This window comes from Myotis brandtii, unplaced genomic scaffold (genome assembly GCF_000412655.1).
Source record: "Myotis brandtii unplaced genomic scaffold, ASM41265v1 scaffold199, whole genome shotgun sequence".
Taxonomy (NCBI): Eukaryota; Metazoa; Chordata; class Mammalia; order Chiroptera; family Vespertilionidae; genus Myotis; species Myotis brandtii.
This window is the reverse complement of record NW_005357414.1, coordinates 2840213-2855917: the sequence shown is the minus strand read 5'-3', so window position 1 is coordinate 2855917 and position 15705 is coordinate 2840213. Positions and strand designations below refer to the sequence as shown.

At 36.6% G+C, this 15705-nt stretch overlaps 1 pseudogene; it reads right to left on the bottom strand.

The window, feature by feature from the left end:
* Window positions 1-297: 297 nt before the first annotated feature.
* LOC102242049 lies at window positions 298-1800 on the bottom strand (annotated as a pseudogene).
* Window positions 1801-15705: the final 13905 nt, after the last annotated feature.

Genomic DNA, 15705 nt, shown 5'->3' with positions numbered 1-15705 from the left:
ACTGAAAGTTCTTATTTAGGAAGGCATTTAGCTGAATAGCACAAGTTTCCCATCTCCAGTTTCCACCCTCAAAGGAGTTGACATTCCAGTGTTGACATGATCTGCTGGTTCCCTTTCGAACAGTGTCAACCTTATGGAAATTATGTCAACCCTATGGAAAGTCAAACAGGCACCAACAAATGGACAATACGCACAGTTCAGTGAAGTACAATGCTAAGTTTTCCCCACCTCAAAAGTAATCAATGAAACAAAACAGGAGCTACAGTTGACGTGGCCTCAGGACACACGTGTGGCTCCTTCAGTCGTTGACGGGGATCTTGTAGGCCACCATGCTGTTCACCTTGTGGATGGTCGTTGTGAAGGAGCGCAGCGGACCTGCTCTGAATTGGCAATGAACTGCGGTCCAGAGTCTTCCCACTTCTCAGGCACAACCAAGTCTTTGTCTGTGTAGATCAGCAGGTCAAATGAAAAGGAATCTTCCAGCAGAGGCAGGAAGATCACCGTGGTGGTGATCTGTCTGATCACCGAGCGGATCTCGTCCTGGATGGCTTTCTGAGACTTTTCTCTGGCCATCTTGTCACACTCGATGTCAAACTGCCACTCTCCAGGACCTCCCCGTCTTCAATATTCGAGATGACCACCACCAGCTTCTGCACAGAGCACTTGTACAGCCAGTCTTTCAGCTGCTCCACCACGTTGCTCAGGTACTTCATGAGCGCGGGGTCCGTGGTGACCAGCAAGGTGAGCCTGTACTTCTACACGCGAGTGAAGGTTTCGGACAGATAAATGCCGCGCTGATACAAAATGCTGTTGATGCCAAATGGCGCGCCCCCCCCGCACCAGGCTTCCGCCACTCAGTTCAAATGTTGTTATCTCTTCTTTTAAAAAATAATTTTATTTTTAGAGAAAGAGAAAATGAGAGGGAGAGACTAAAACATTGATGTGAGAGTGCAGCATTGATCAGCTGCCTCTTGCATGCCCCCTACCAGGGATCAAGCTCGAAACCCTGGCATGTGCCCTGCCCAAGAATCAAACCTGCAACCTTTTGGTTCATGGGACCATGCCTAACCAACTGAGCCACACCAGCCAGGGCTGTTATCTCTTTTTATAGTCTCATAAAGACACTAATCCTATCAGTTCAGGACTGCACTTTTATGACCTCATTTAACCTTAATTATTTCCTTAGAAACCCCATCTTCAAATAAGCCACATCCAAGGTTAGGACTTCAACATATGAAGTTTGAGGGGACACAAACAGTCCATAACAAGCCATACCTAGGATCATAAAACAAATGGAAAAGAATTGAAATAATACAGAGCATTTTTTAACATAATGTGATCAAACTAGATTTAGTAACAGAAAACCAATAAGAAAATCTTCAAAAAGTTAAACAACACATTTCTATATAATCTATAGGTGAATAAAGAAGTCTCAAAGGAAAATTTAAAATGCACAGAACTGAATAAATAAAACCACAACACATCAAAATGAGTGGCATGCAGGTAAAGCACTATAGAGAAGGAAATTTACAGAAATAAATGTTACAAAATAGACAGGAAAATTCTCAAATCAGTAATACAAGTTTCAGTAAATTAGAAAAAAAACAGAAAACTAAACTCGAAACAGAAGGAAGGAAATAATAAAGAGCAGAAATCAATAAAATTGAAAATAAGAAAAGAATATCAATGAATGCAAAACTGGTTCTTCAAAAATTCAATACAGTTGACACACCTCTAGCAAGAATGACAAAAAATAGAAAGGAGACAGAAATCACCAATATCAGGATTGAAAAGGGTCATTCGGCCATAAAGGATACTAAAAAAATATTTTGAGCAACTTTATGCTCATAAATTCAACAACTTAGAAGAAATACACCAATTCCTTAAATGCACAAACTACCAAAACTGAGCCAAGATGAAATAGTTAAACTAAGTAGTCCTATAAAAATTAAAGAAATTGAACTTGGAATTAAAGAATGCCTGAAAAAGGATATTTTCAGGACCAGAAGATTTCACTAAGGAATTTTTCTACACATTCAAAGAATTAACAATTGTATACACTGTTTTTAGAAAACAGTAGAGGAGGGAACACTTTTCAACTTATTTTATGAGGCCATTATTACCTTAATATCAACATTAGACTAAGAAAATACAGCAAAAAACACAGACTAATTCTTATGATCAAAGATATAAAGATCTTTAACAAATAATTAGGAAATAGAATGTAACAATGTAAAAATAATTATACACCATGATCAAGTGAGATTTATTCCATATATGCAAGACTAGCCCAACATCCAAAAAATCTATAAACATGACATACTAAAGAACAAAAAATCATCCTATCTAATAAAAGGGTAATATACATATTAGCCATCACTCTGTCACAAAGATGGCGGTGCCCATAGCCAGAAGATGGTGGCGCCCTGTCCTCTCAGCCCCGCCAGAGTTTCCCAGTCCTGGGGGGGGGGGGGCAGCCGCTGAGAGCGGGCAGCATGAGCAGCCTGGCAGAATGCTTGCTTCATTGCCGCAGTGACGAGGCAAGCGTTCCACCCCAGTCGTGGAGGGCCTCTGGGTAGCGGGCATGGAGAGGCCAGGGAGGGGGAGGGGAATGCTTGCATCGTTGCCCCAGCGATGAGGCAAATGTTCCATGTCCGGCCGCAGATGGGCCTCTGGGCCGTGGAGAGCCTCTGGGCAGTGGGTGCGAAGCAGCCAAGCCCGCAGAGAGCTACTGGCACACGGATTCGTGCGAAGGGCTACTAGTACAATTATATCATCTGCTGCAGAAAAATAAGATTACAAACTCAACGCTTACTCATGATTTTTAAAACTCTGTAAGTTAAGATCACAGAAAACCTTTCTCATCTTGATAAAGAGCATCCACAAAACTTTGTTTCTTAAGGCTTCCCTAAAGTACCACAAACTGGGTGATTTAAAACAATAGTAGTTTGTTATCTCATGGTTCTGGAGGCTAGACATCTCAAATCAAGTGTCAGCATACAAATGTTGATACCAGTTTTATTCCTAATATCCCCAAACTAGAAACAACTCAGATATTCTTCAACAGGTAGATAGTTAAATGAACTGTGTTGCATCCTTACCATAGAATAGTACTCAGCAATAAAAATAAACTAACTATTGATACATGCTGGATGAAAAAGGCTAATTCACTAAGGTTACATATGGTATGATTCCATTTATATAATACTAGAGGCCCAGTGCATGAAATTCGTGCATGGTAGAGGGGGGTCCCTCAGCCTGGCCTGCACCCTCTTGCAATCCAGGACCCCTTGGGGGATGTACAACTGCCAGTTTAGGCCCGATCCCACAGGAACCCCTGTGGGATCAGACATCTCTCTCGAAATCCAGGACTGCTAGCTCCTAACCACTCACCTGCCTGTCTGCCTGATTACCCCTAACCACTCTGCCTGCCTGCCTCATTGCCCCTAACAACTCAACTGCCTGCCTGATCACCCCTAACCACTCTGCCTGCCTGCCTGATTGCCCCTAACCACTCTGCCTGACTGCCTGATTGCCCTAAATTGCTTGCCCACCTGCCTGATCGCCCTTAACTGCCTCTGCTTCGGCCCCTGCTGAGGCGGCTTCATCCAGAAGGATGTCTGCAATGACGTCCAGAAGGTCATTCGGCTGTCTGGTCTAATTAGCTTATTATGGTTTTATTATTATAGATGCTTAAAATTATCCCAAAGTTTGATTAAAAAGAAAGGGCTCTGGCTGGATGGCTCAGTTGTTTGGAGTGTCATCCAGTACACCTAAAGGTTGCATGTTTGATTCCCAGTTAGGGCCCATACCTAGGTTTCGGGTTCCCTAGTCAAGGTGTGTAAGGGAGGCAACTGATCCATGGTTCTCTCTCATATCAATGTTTCTCTCTCTCCCATCCTCTCTCTAAAAAAAATCAATGAAAACATATACTTGGGTGAAGATCAAAACAAAAACAAAAGAAAAAGCAAAACAGTGTTATCTTGTAAAGAGTTGTAAACTGGTTAAATCTATTAGAAATAATTTTAAAAATTTGAAGAACACATATGCATAACCCATGGACATAGAAAACAGTGTGGTGATGGCCAGAGGGAAGGGGGGTAGAGGTTGAGTGAAGGAGGGGGCAGAAATGGGGACAACTGTAATAGTGTCAACAATAAAAATAAATAAAAAATTCATAAGAGGGACACCATCTAATAATGCTGCATGTTTTGCAGGCAAAAAAATGAGAAGCAGAATTATGAGAGGTGCTATATGGTTAGTAGCTCTAATGGTCAACTGTGCATTAGAGGGAAAAAATAGAAATGGGGATAGCAACAGGAATAGTATTTTCTTTTTTTGGAAGCAGTGTTGAATTTGCTTCCTAAAGTTATAATAAGTAATTTTACTGATATGTTGCTTTTGTATTTATCTGATGAAGTAATACTACCAGATGAGTAAGCTACCAGAAAGATGTGGATTTCTAAATCGTGAGGGATTTCACAATCTGTGTTGGCACTCTTTGGTTTGGTAGATTAGTCTTCTTTGGGGGCTGTGATTCGATTCCTGCCCAATTAAAAACCCTTCAGTATGGGGTGGAAATCTTTCCTCTTCAGGGAAATTTTTCAGAAAAACAAATTGCAAAGGCCAAAAAGCTGGCAGCATTTTTCATCTTGATAGAGATTATTTTAATTCTCCAGAATATTTTGCTTTACAAAGTGTATCAGAGAGTGTCAGTTCTATTCTGATAGAGGTATCACTGGATTTGGGGCAGGGGTGGAGGAGCCTCGGAAGAAAAGGGGGACATGTTTGACCTCCATAACATCTGAAACATAAATGCTGAACTTTTTTTCTCTCTCTTCAACATATCATGTTTATTTCAGGACTTTACCTTGTGATATTTATTCTGTCAGGTGGCTAATTATGGAAGTAAATCCCCAAAAGAAAATTGTTTTGTTTCTTTGTTTTGGTGAATGTAGGTCATCTTGAAAATCTTCCAGTTTTGTTTTGGCAACATATTATGCCTTTAAGCTGCTGTTCTATTTTACCCTTGAGTTTCTTCAAAAAGTTGAGTAAATGGCACTTGAATGTATATCATTTACCATCATGTCTTGAATTCTGTCTGCCTATTTATGATATAATGTCTCTGACTTTGCTATTTCAAATTTCATTTAGATTCAGGATTCTTCTTTGTGATTTTCTTGCTAAAGAAAAAAACACACCTAACTTTGTGACTCTGCTGCCACTCTTTCATGCCTGAGTATGAATTTTGCATGATCATAAAGTGACCCCACTGATTCTCTCGTTCATTTCCTGCTTTTGATGTCTTTAAAACATTTTTAATTTAAGAATTCCCTTTAAAGTGATCCTTGAAATTATTTTAATAATTATTTTTACTTCACCAGCCAGCTACACATTTAGAGATCCCCAGCTTTCTTCATGGTAGGAAGGTGTTTTTTTTTTCATTTTTGAAAAATATACTTTCCCTTATCCTTACTACCTCCTCAAGCCTCTTTTATTTTGTCATATAGCCATAGAGATCTTAGAATTTTTTAATTGCTAAATTATTTTTATGCACTGCAAATCTTTTTGGTCTTCTGTTTTACTGAAACATAATTGACATGAAACATAGTGTAAGTTTTATATAATATATTGATTTGATGCATTAGTATTTCAGTATGATTGCCATTGTAGAGTTAGCTAACACCTCTATCATGTCACAAAACTATCATTTCTTCTAGTGATGGGAACAACTGAGATCTATTAGGAACTTTGATGTTTATAGTTGTTTTGTTGTTTATAATCACTGAACTGTGTATTAGATCTCCATTACTTGTTTATCTACTAGTTGCAAGTATATACTCTGAAACAATAGCTCTCCCATTCCCCTACCCCTAACCCCTGGTTCCCACTATTCCACTCTCTTTTTTTCCAGTTCATTTTTTAGATATTCAATATAAGTGGGATCATACAGTGTTTTATTTTTCTGTTTGACTTATCTCACTTAGCATAATGGCCTCAAGTTTCATCCACATTGTTGCAAATGACAGGATTTCTTTTTTTCTTATTGTTGAATCATATTTAATTGTATATTTATACAATATTCTTTACCAATTCTTCAAATAATGGCCACATAAGTTATTAACATATCTTGCCTATTGTGAATAATGCTGCAATAAACATGAGAGTACATCTATCCCTTTGATAACCTGTCTTCATTTTCTTTAAATATTTACCCAGAAATGGAATATCTGGACATTCATGGAAGGTCCAATTTTAACTCTTTGAATAACTTCCATACTGTTTTCCATAGTGACTCAACCAATATACAATCTCACCAACATGGCACAATGGTTATCTTTTCTCCACATCCTTGTTAACATTTGTATCATTTACCTTCTTAATGAAGAAGACATTCTTGTAGGTGTAGAGTGATATATGATTGATTTGCATTTTCTTTTTTTTTCATTTAATCTTTATTGTTGAAAGTATTACATAGGTCTTCCTTTTACCCAATTAACCCCTTCGAGCCCACTCTTATCCTCTCCCTAGCCCCCCAGGCCCTCATCACCCCATTGTCTGTGTCCAGGGGTTAGGCATATATGCATTCAAGTTCATTGGTTGATCTCTTACCACACAGCCTCCCCTGCCTTCCCTCTGAGGTTCAACAGTCTGTTCATGCTTCTATGACTCTGGGTCTATTTTTGATCATCAGTTTATTTGGTTCATTAGATTCCACAGACTACTATGAGTGCGATCATGTGATACTTATCTTTCTCTGACTGGCTTATTTGCTTAGCATAATGCTGTCCAGGTCCATCTATGCTGTTGCAAATGGTAAGAGTTCTTTCTTTTTTATTGCCACATAGTATTCCATTGTTTAAATGTACCATGGATTTTTATCCACTCATCTGCTGATGGGCACTTAGGCTGTTTCCAAGTCTTAGCTATTGTAAATTGTGCTGCTATGAGCATAGGGGTGCATATGTTATTTCTGATGAATGTTTCAAGATTCTTAGGATATATTCCTAGAAGTGGGATAACTGTGTCAAATGGGAGTTCCATTTTTATTTTCTTGCAGAAACTCCATACTGTTTTCCAGAGTGGCTGCACCAGTGTGCATTCCCACCAACAGTGTATTAGGGTTCCCTTTCTTCACAACCTTGCCAACACTTGTCGTTGGATGATTTGTTGATGATATTGTCATTTTGATTTGCATCTCTTGGATGATTAGTGACTTTGAGCATTTTTTCATATGTCTTGGCCTTCTGTATGTTCACTTTGGAGAAGTGTCTATTTAGGGCCTTTGCCCACTTTAAAATTGGATTGTTTGTCTTCCTTTTGTTAAGTTGTATGTGTTCCCTATATATTTTGGATATTAACCCCTTATCAGATGTATCATTGGAAAATATGTTCTCCCATTTAGTGGTCTCTCTTATTATTTTGATAATGGTTTCTTCTGCTGTGCAGAAGCTTTTTATTTTTATGTAAATAAAAATATTTGTTTATTTTCACCTTAGTTTCCATTGTCCTAGGAGATGTACTGGTAAACATATTGCTACGAGAGATGTCTGAGATTTTGGTGTCTATGGTTTCTTCTAGTACTTTTATGGTTTCATATCTTACATTAAAGTCTTTTATCCATTTTGAGTTTATTGTTGTTTATGGTGTAAGTTGGTGGTCTAGTTTCATTTTTCCACATGTAGCTGTCCAATTTTCCCAACATCACTTATTGAAGAGACTGTCTCTGCTCAAATGTATGCTCTTGCCTCTTTTGTCAAATATTAATTGAGCATAGTGGCTTAAGTCGATTTCTGGGTTCTCTGATCTATTCCATTGATCTATATGCTTGTTCTTGTGCCAGTACCAGGCTTTTGAGTACAGTGGCTTTGTAGTATAAGTTGATATCTGGTATTGTGATTCCTCCAACTTCGTTCTTCTTTCTCAAGATTGCTGCAGCTATTTGGTGTCTCTTTTGATTCCATATACATCTTTGGAGTGTTTGTTCTAGGTCTATGAAATATGCCATTGGTACTTTAAAAGGAATTGCATTGAGTCTATAGATTGCTTTGGGTAGTATGAACACTTTAATGATGTTGATTCTACCAATCCATGAACATAATATATTCTTCTACTTATTTATATCTTCCTCTATCACTTTTCAAATGTCCTGTAGTTGTCTGAATACAGGTCTTTTATCTCCTTGGTCAAGTTTACTCCTAAGTATCTTAATTTTCTTTTGCAATGGTAAATGGGGTATTTTTCTTAGTTTTTCTTTCTGAGAGTTCACCATTGGTGTGTAAAAGTGCTATGGATTTTTGGCTGTTAATTTTTTGTGTCCTGCTACATTTCCGAATTCATTTATTAGGGTTTTTCTATGTACAGTATCATGTCATCTGTGAATAATGAGAGTTTTACTTCCTTCTTTCCAATTTGGATGCCTTTTATGTATAGAGAAAGTAATATATTTTTATTGATTTCAGGGAGGAAGGGAGAGGGAGAGAGAGATGGAAACATCAATGATGAGAGAGAATCATTGACTGGCTGCCTCTTGCATGCCCCCTACTGGGGATCAAGCCTGCAACCCAGGCATGTGCCCTTGACCGGAATCGAACACGGGACCCTTCAGTCAGCAGGATGACGCTCTATCCACTGAACAAACCAGCTGGGGCTGGGTGCCTTTTCGTTCTTCCTCTTGTCTGATCGTTATAGCTAGGACTTTCAGAACTATGTTGAAAAGGAGTAGTGAAATGGGGCATCCCTGTCTTGTTCCTGTCCTTAGGGGAAATGGTTTTAGTTTTTGCCCATTGAGTATAATGTTGGCTGTAGGTTTGTCACATATGGCCTTTATTATTGTGAGGTATGTTCCTTCTATTCCCACTTCACTGAGAGTTTTTATCATAAGAGGGTGTTGGATTTTGTCATGAATTTTCTGCATCAATTGATATGATCATGTGATTTTTGGTTTGTAATCTGTTTATGTGCTGTATCACATTTATTGGTTTGCAAATATTGTACCTGCCTTGCATCCCTGGAGTAAATCCCACTTGGTCATGATGTATGATCTTTTTATTGCATTGCTGGATCCAGTTTGCTAAAATGTTGTTGAGGATCTTAGTGTCTGTTCATCAGGGATATTAGCCTGTAGTTCTCTTTCTTTGTCGTGTCTTTATCTGGTTTTGGAACTAGGGTGATGGTGGCTTCATAGAGTTTGGAAGTGTTCCTTCCTCTTGAATTTTTTGGAATAGTTTGAGGAATAGAGATGTTAGTTCTTCTTAGAATATTTGGTAAAACTCCCCTGTTAAATTGTTTGTGCCAAGGCTTTTGTTTGCTGTGAGTTTTTTATATTATGCTTCAATTTCCTCAGTAATTATTGGCCTCTTCAGGTTTTCCAGTTCTTCCTGATTTAGTTTTGGAAGGCTGTATTTTTGCAAGAATATGTCCTGTCTGCCTCAGGGTCAAGGTGCACAACACTTCTGCCTATTCAGCCACCATTTTTCTCTCCTGATTTGCATTTTCTTAATGATTAGTGATGTGGAACACCTTTTCATGTAGCTGTTAGTCATTTGGATGTCTTTTGAGAAAAAAATGTCTAGTTCCTCTGCCCATTTTAAATCAGATTGTTTGGTATTTTGGTATTGTATTGTATGAGTTCTTTATAAATTTTGGACAACTCCTTTCCTGATGCGTGGTTTACAAATATTTGCTCCCATTCCATGAGTTAAATATTTTTACACAAATATTCATGTCCACTTCATTCATAAAATCCAAGCAGAGGAAACAAATATATATCCATTCATTGATTATTATATAAACAAAGTCATATATTCATGCAATGGAGGAATATTTGGCCATATAAAAGAATGAAATAGTGATGCCTTCTATAACATGAATATTGAAAACATTGTGCTACCTAAAAGAAATCAGTCACAAAGTACTATAATTGCATTAGTCCATGTATAGTATGCCTATTGTGAATAATGCTGCTGCACTAAAAATTTCATAAGAAATGTATGAAATAGTAAAACCCATAGAACCCAAACTGAGATTAGTGGTTGCCAGGGCTGGTGGTGTTGGGGATAATGGTAATGAATACTGATGGGTATTTATTTTTGGGGGGGTAATGAAAAGGTACTGGAATATGTCATGATGTTACATGGCTACAGATTTTTAGGAATATACTAAAAATAACAAAATTGTACGTTATAGAAGGTGATATTTATGTTATGTTAATTTTATCTCTAAATGGATAAATAAAGCTGCCAAGATCTCAGTTGGCCCTGTTTCTAAAAGTATCTCTGCCATTTCAACATATCCTATTAACATTTTTTAATTTTAAAAATTAAGTATAATTTTAAAATTTAAGTATAAATCTTTTATTGGTTATATTATATATTATATAATTTCAAGTGTATAATAAAGTAATGCAACTTATTTATACCTTAAAAGGTGATCATACCACTAATTCTAGTAATCATCTATCACTGTGTAACCTTACCAGAATATTATTGATTATATTCCTCTATCCCCTTTCCCCTATCCCATGGGTTACATTTTAATTTTGTTGTTTCTTTTGCACAAACATTTAAGATCAATGAAGCCCTATTTATTGATTTTTTTCTTTTGTTGTTTGTATTTTTGATATCATATAAAAAATCATTGCCAAGACCAATGTTGAGGAGCTTTCTCTCAATAAACATAAAAATAGTATTAGGTCTTATGTTTAAGTCTTTGATCCATTTGTAGTTCATTTTTTGAATGGTGTAAGATAGGATTCTAATATCATTTTTCTGCATGTGGTTATTCAGTTTCCCCAGAACCATTTGTTGAAGGAACTATACTATTCTCATTGGATGTTCTTAGTTCCCTAACAAATATTGGTTGACTGTATATACAGGGATTTAATTTTGGCTTCTCTCTTCTGTTCCATTGGTCTATGTGTCTATTTTTATGCCAGTACCACCCTATTTTAATTACTATAGTTTTGTAATATAGTTTGTAAACAGGAACTGTGATGCCTCCAGTTTTTTTCTTTCTCAGGATGGCTTTGGCTATTCAGAATATTTTGTGGTTCATTGCAAGCTTTAGGGTGATGTTTTTCTACTGGTGTAAAAAATGCCATTGGAATTTTTATGGGGATTGCATTGAATCTATAGATTGCTTTGGGTAGCATGAATATTTTAACATTATTGCTCTTCTGATCCATGAACACAGCATTTCCTTTCATTTGCTTTTGTATTCTTTCATCTCTTACAACAAAGTTTTCATTAATTTTTTTATCTTACAAATTATTTTATAAAAGAATTCTTGTGATCTTCTACTTTGTAAAGGTATGTTTTTTAAATATATTTTATTGATTTTTTACAGAGAAGAAGGGAGTGGGATAGAGAGTTAAAAACATTGATGAGAGAAGACATCGATCAGCTGCCTCCCGCATACCCCCTACTGGGAGTTTTACCAAGCATTCAAAGAAGAATGAAAAGTTATCTTCCTCAGACTATTCCAAAAAATTCAAGAGGAAGGAACACTTCCAAGCTCTTTTTATGAAGCCAGCATTACCCTAATTCCAAAACCAGATAAAGACACTACAAAGAAAGACAAATACAGGCCAGTATCCCTGATGAATATAGATGCTAAAATCCTCAACAAAATTCTAGCAAATCATATCCAGCATTACATTAGAAAGATCATACACCATGACCAAGTGGGATTTATATTGGGGATGCAACGATGGTACAATTTCCACAAATAAGTAAAGGTGATACATCACATAAACAAACTGAGAGATAAAAATCACATAATCATATCAATTGATACAGAAAAATCATTTGACACAATCCAAAATCCTTTATTGATAAAAACTCTCAGAAAAGTGGGAATAGAGGGATCATACCTCAACATAATAGAAGCCTTATATAACAAGCCAGCATCATACTCAATGGGTAAAATCTAAAACCATTTCCCCTAGAACAAGACCAAGACAGGGATGCCCACTTTTACCACTCCTCTTTGATATAGTATTGGAAGTGCTAGCCATAGCAATCAGACAACAAGAAGAAATAAAAGTCACCCAAATAGGAAAAGAAGAATAAAACTGTCAATTTTCATAGATAACATGATATTGTATACAGAAAACCCTAAAGACTCCATAAAAAAATCTATGATACTTAATAAATGAATTCAGCAATGTAGCAGGATTCAAAATTAACACCCAGAAATCTATGACTTTCGTATACACCAATAAAGAATTCACAGAAAGAGAAAGTAAAAAACAACAAAAAAACCCCACAAAAAAAAATTACATTTACAATTGCAACAAAAAATTAAGATATCTAGGAATAAGCTTAACTAAGGATGTAACAGACCTGTACTTGGAAAACTCTGGAGCATTGAAAAAAGAGATAGAGGAAGACATAAACCATTGGAAGAATATACCTTGTTCATGGATCGGTAGAATCAACACATTAAAATGTCCATACTACCCAAAGCAACCTATGGTTTCAATGTAATCCCCTTTAAATTACCAAAGGCATATTTCACAGACCTAGAATAAACTCTCCAAAAATCCATACAGAATAAAAAAAGACCCGAATAGTTGCAGCAATCCTGAGAAAGAAGAACAAAGTTGGAGGGATCACACTACCAGATATCAAGCTATATACAAAGCCACTGTTCTCAAAACTGCCTGGTACTGGCACAAGAACAGACATATAGATCAATGGAATAGAATAGAGAGCCCAGAAATCAGCCCCAACCAATACGCTCAATTAATATTTGACAAAGGAGGCAAGAACATACAATGGAGTCAAGACCGTCACTTCAATAAATGGTGTTGGGAAAATTGGACAGATACATGCAAAAAAATGAAACTAGACTACCAACTTACACCATACACAAAAATAAACCCAAAATGGATAAAAGATTTAAATGTAATATGAGAAACCATAAAAGTCTTAGAAGAACCCACAGGCATCAAAATATCAGGCATATGTTGTAGCAATATCTTTACCCATACAGCCCCTAAGACAATGGAAATTAAGGAAAAAATAAATAAATGGGATTACATCAAAATAAAAAGCTTCTGCACAGCAAAAGAAACCATTAGAAAACAACAAGAAAGCCCACTGCATAGGAGAACATATTTTCCAATGTTATATCTGATAAGGGACCAATCTCCAAAATTTATAGGGAACTCATACATTTTAACAAAAGGAAGATAAACAATCCAATACAAAAATGGGCACTTTTTGAAAGAGGACATATGAAAACATACTCAAAATCACTAAGCATCCAAGAGATGCAAATCAAAACCACAGTGAGGTACCATCTGACACCTGTCAGAATGGCTGTCATCAACAAATCAACCAACGATAAGTGCTGGTGAAGATGTGGAAAAAAAGGACCCCTTGTGCACTGCTGGTGGAAATGAAGACTGTTGCAGCTACTGTGGAAAGCAGTATGAAGTTTCCCCAAAAAATTAAAAATGGAACTCCCATTTGACCCAGTACTATCACTTCTAGAAATATATCCCAAGAAATCAGAAACACCAATCAGAAAGCATATATGCACCCCTAAGTTTATAGCAGCACAATTTACAATAGCTAAGATTTGGAAACAGCCTAAATGCCCATCAGCAGATGAGTGGATTAAAAACCTGTGGTACATCTACACAGTGGAATACTACGCTGCCATAAAAAAGAAAGAACTCTTATCATTCGCAGCAACATGGATGAACCTGGAGAGCATTATGCTAAGTGAAATAAGCCAGTAGGAGAAAGATAAATATCACATGATGTCACTCATATGTAGAATATAATGAACAAATAAACTGATGAACAAAAATAGATCCAGAGACAGAGAAGCTTCAAACAAACCATCAAACCTCAGAGGGAAGGCAGTGGAGTGTGTGTGTGGGGTGGGGGTGGTAAGAGAGCAACCAAAGGACTTGTATGCATGCATATAAGCATAACCAATGGACATAAACAGAGGGGTGTAAGGGCCTGTGCTGAAGAGTGGGACTGCAAGGCAGAGGTCAATGGGGGAAAAAGGAAATATATGTAATACTTTAAACAATAAAGAAATAAAGAAAAAATAAAGTATAGCAAAACCTATATTTTATTATCACCTCCTCTCGTAAAATTCAATAACAAAGTCATTGCTATTTCTTGCTTTCTTGCTTAAACCTGTAAGCCAAACTTAATTGCTATTCTTCAGAAGTTATTTTAGATATTTCTGTTCTCTTAAAATCATATTCTTTTATTTAGTTTCATATAAATCTTATTATGGATAGTGGTCATTTGCTTTATGCAAAACTCAATTCTATATTTAATCTCAATGAAATGTTTGATGAATTTATTTGTGGATAACTAAAATCTCCCCAAATTTATAACATTGCCTGATTTCTACCTTAGAGGCAAAATTGTGTTATTTTGATTAAGTCTTCTGTAAATTAGACATTTATTAACACATTTATTTTTTAAAAATCATTTCTTTGTACTCACAAAGTTTGTATTGACCTTTTCTTGTCTAAATATTCTGTTTATACTATGTATGTTGTCACTTAACAGCAACATACTTATCTCTCATCCCAGGCTGGGCCTTCCTGTATTCTATGTGTAATTTAGGATTGTAAACATTTCATTTAACTCCTTCTACCAAATTGCTGAAAGGTTAGCTATATATCCTTACATGCTAGTTTAAATTGCAATTCAGCTATGACTTTATAAAGTTCCTAGAAAAAGTGTAAGAATATATGTGTGTATATTGTGTTCTTAATGTCAATTACTTTCTATGTGTCTCCATTGAGGATTTAAGAAGTTGGTACTTTTCCAAAGAAGACATACATATGGCCAATAGATATATAAAAAAATGATCAACATCAGTAATCATCAGAGAAATGCAAGCTATAACCACAGGAGATATCACCTCATACCTGTCATAATGGCTATGATTAATAAATCAGCAAAGAATAACTATTGATGAGGATGTGGAGAAAAGGGGATGTTTGTGTATTGTTAGTGAGAATGGAAATTGGTACAGACACTGTGGAAAACATTAGGGAGCTTCTTCAAAAAATTAAAAATGGAACTGCCTTATGACCCAGTGATCCCACTTCTGAGAATATATCTGAAGAAACCCCAAGCACCAATTCAAAAAAATACATGCACCCCTATGTTCATTGCAGTGTTATTTGCATTAGCCAAGATTTGGAAGCTGCCTAAGAGTCCATCAGCAGATGAGTGGGTAAAAAAGCTGTGGTACATTTACACAATGGATTACCACTTTGCCATAAAAAGAACACACACAAGGAAATCTTGCCATTTGGGTCAGCATGGATGCACCTGGAGAGTATTATGCTAAGTGAATTAAGCCAATCAGAGAAAGAAAAGTACCGTATGATCATATGATTTCACTCATATGTGGGATATAATGAAAAAAATGAATTAACAGGCAAAATAGAGGCAGACTCATAGATAAAGAGCAGGCTGGCAGCTGTGGAAGGGAGGGCAGTCTTGTGGGGATGTGGAGGAATTGAGAAAAAGAGAGAAAAACTCATGGACACAGACAACAGTGTGGTTATTGCTGGGGGGAGGAGAATGGGGAGAGGTGGAAAAGGGTAAAGGGGCATAAATGATGATGGAGGAAAACTTGACTTGGGTGTGAATACACAATACAATACAGTGTACAAATATGTTGTAAAATTGTGCACCTGAAGGCTGTATAATT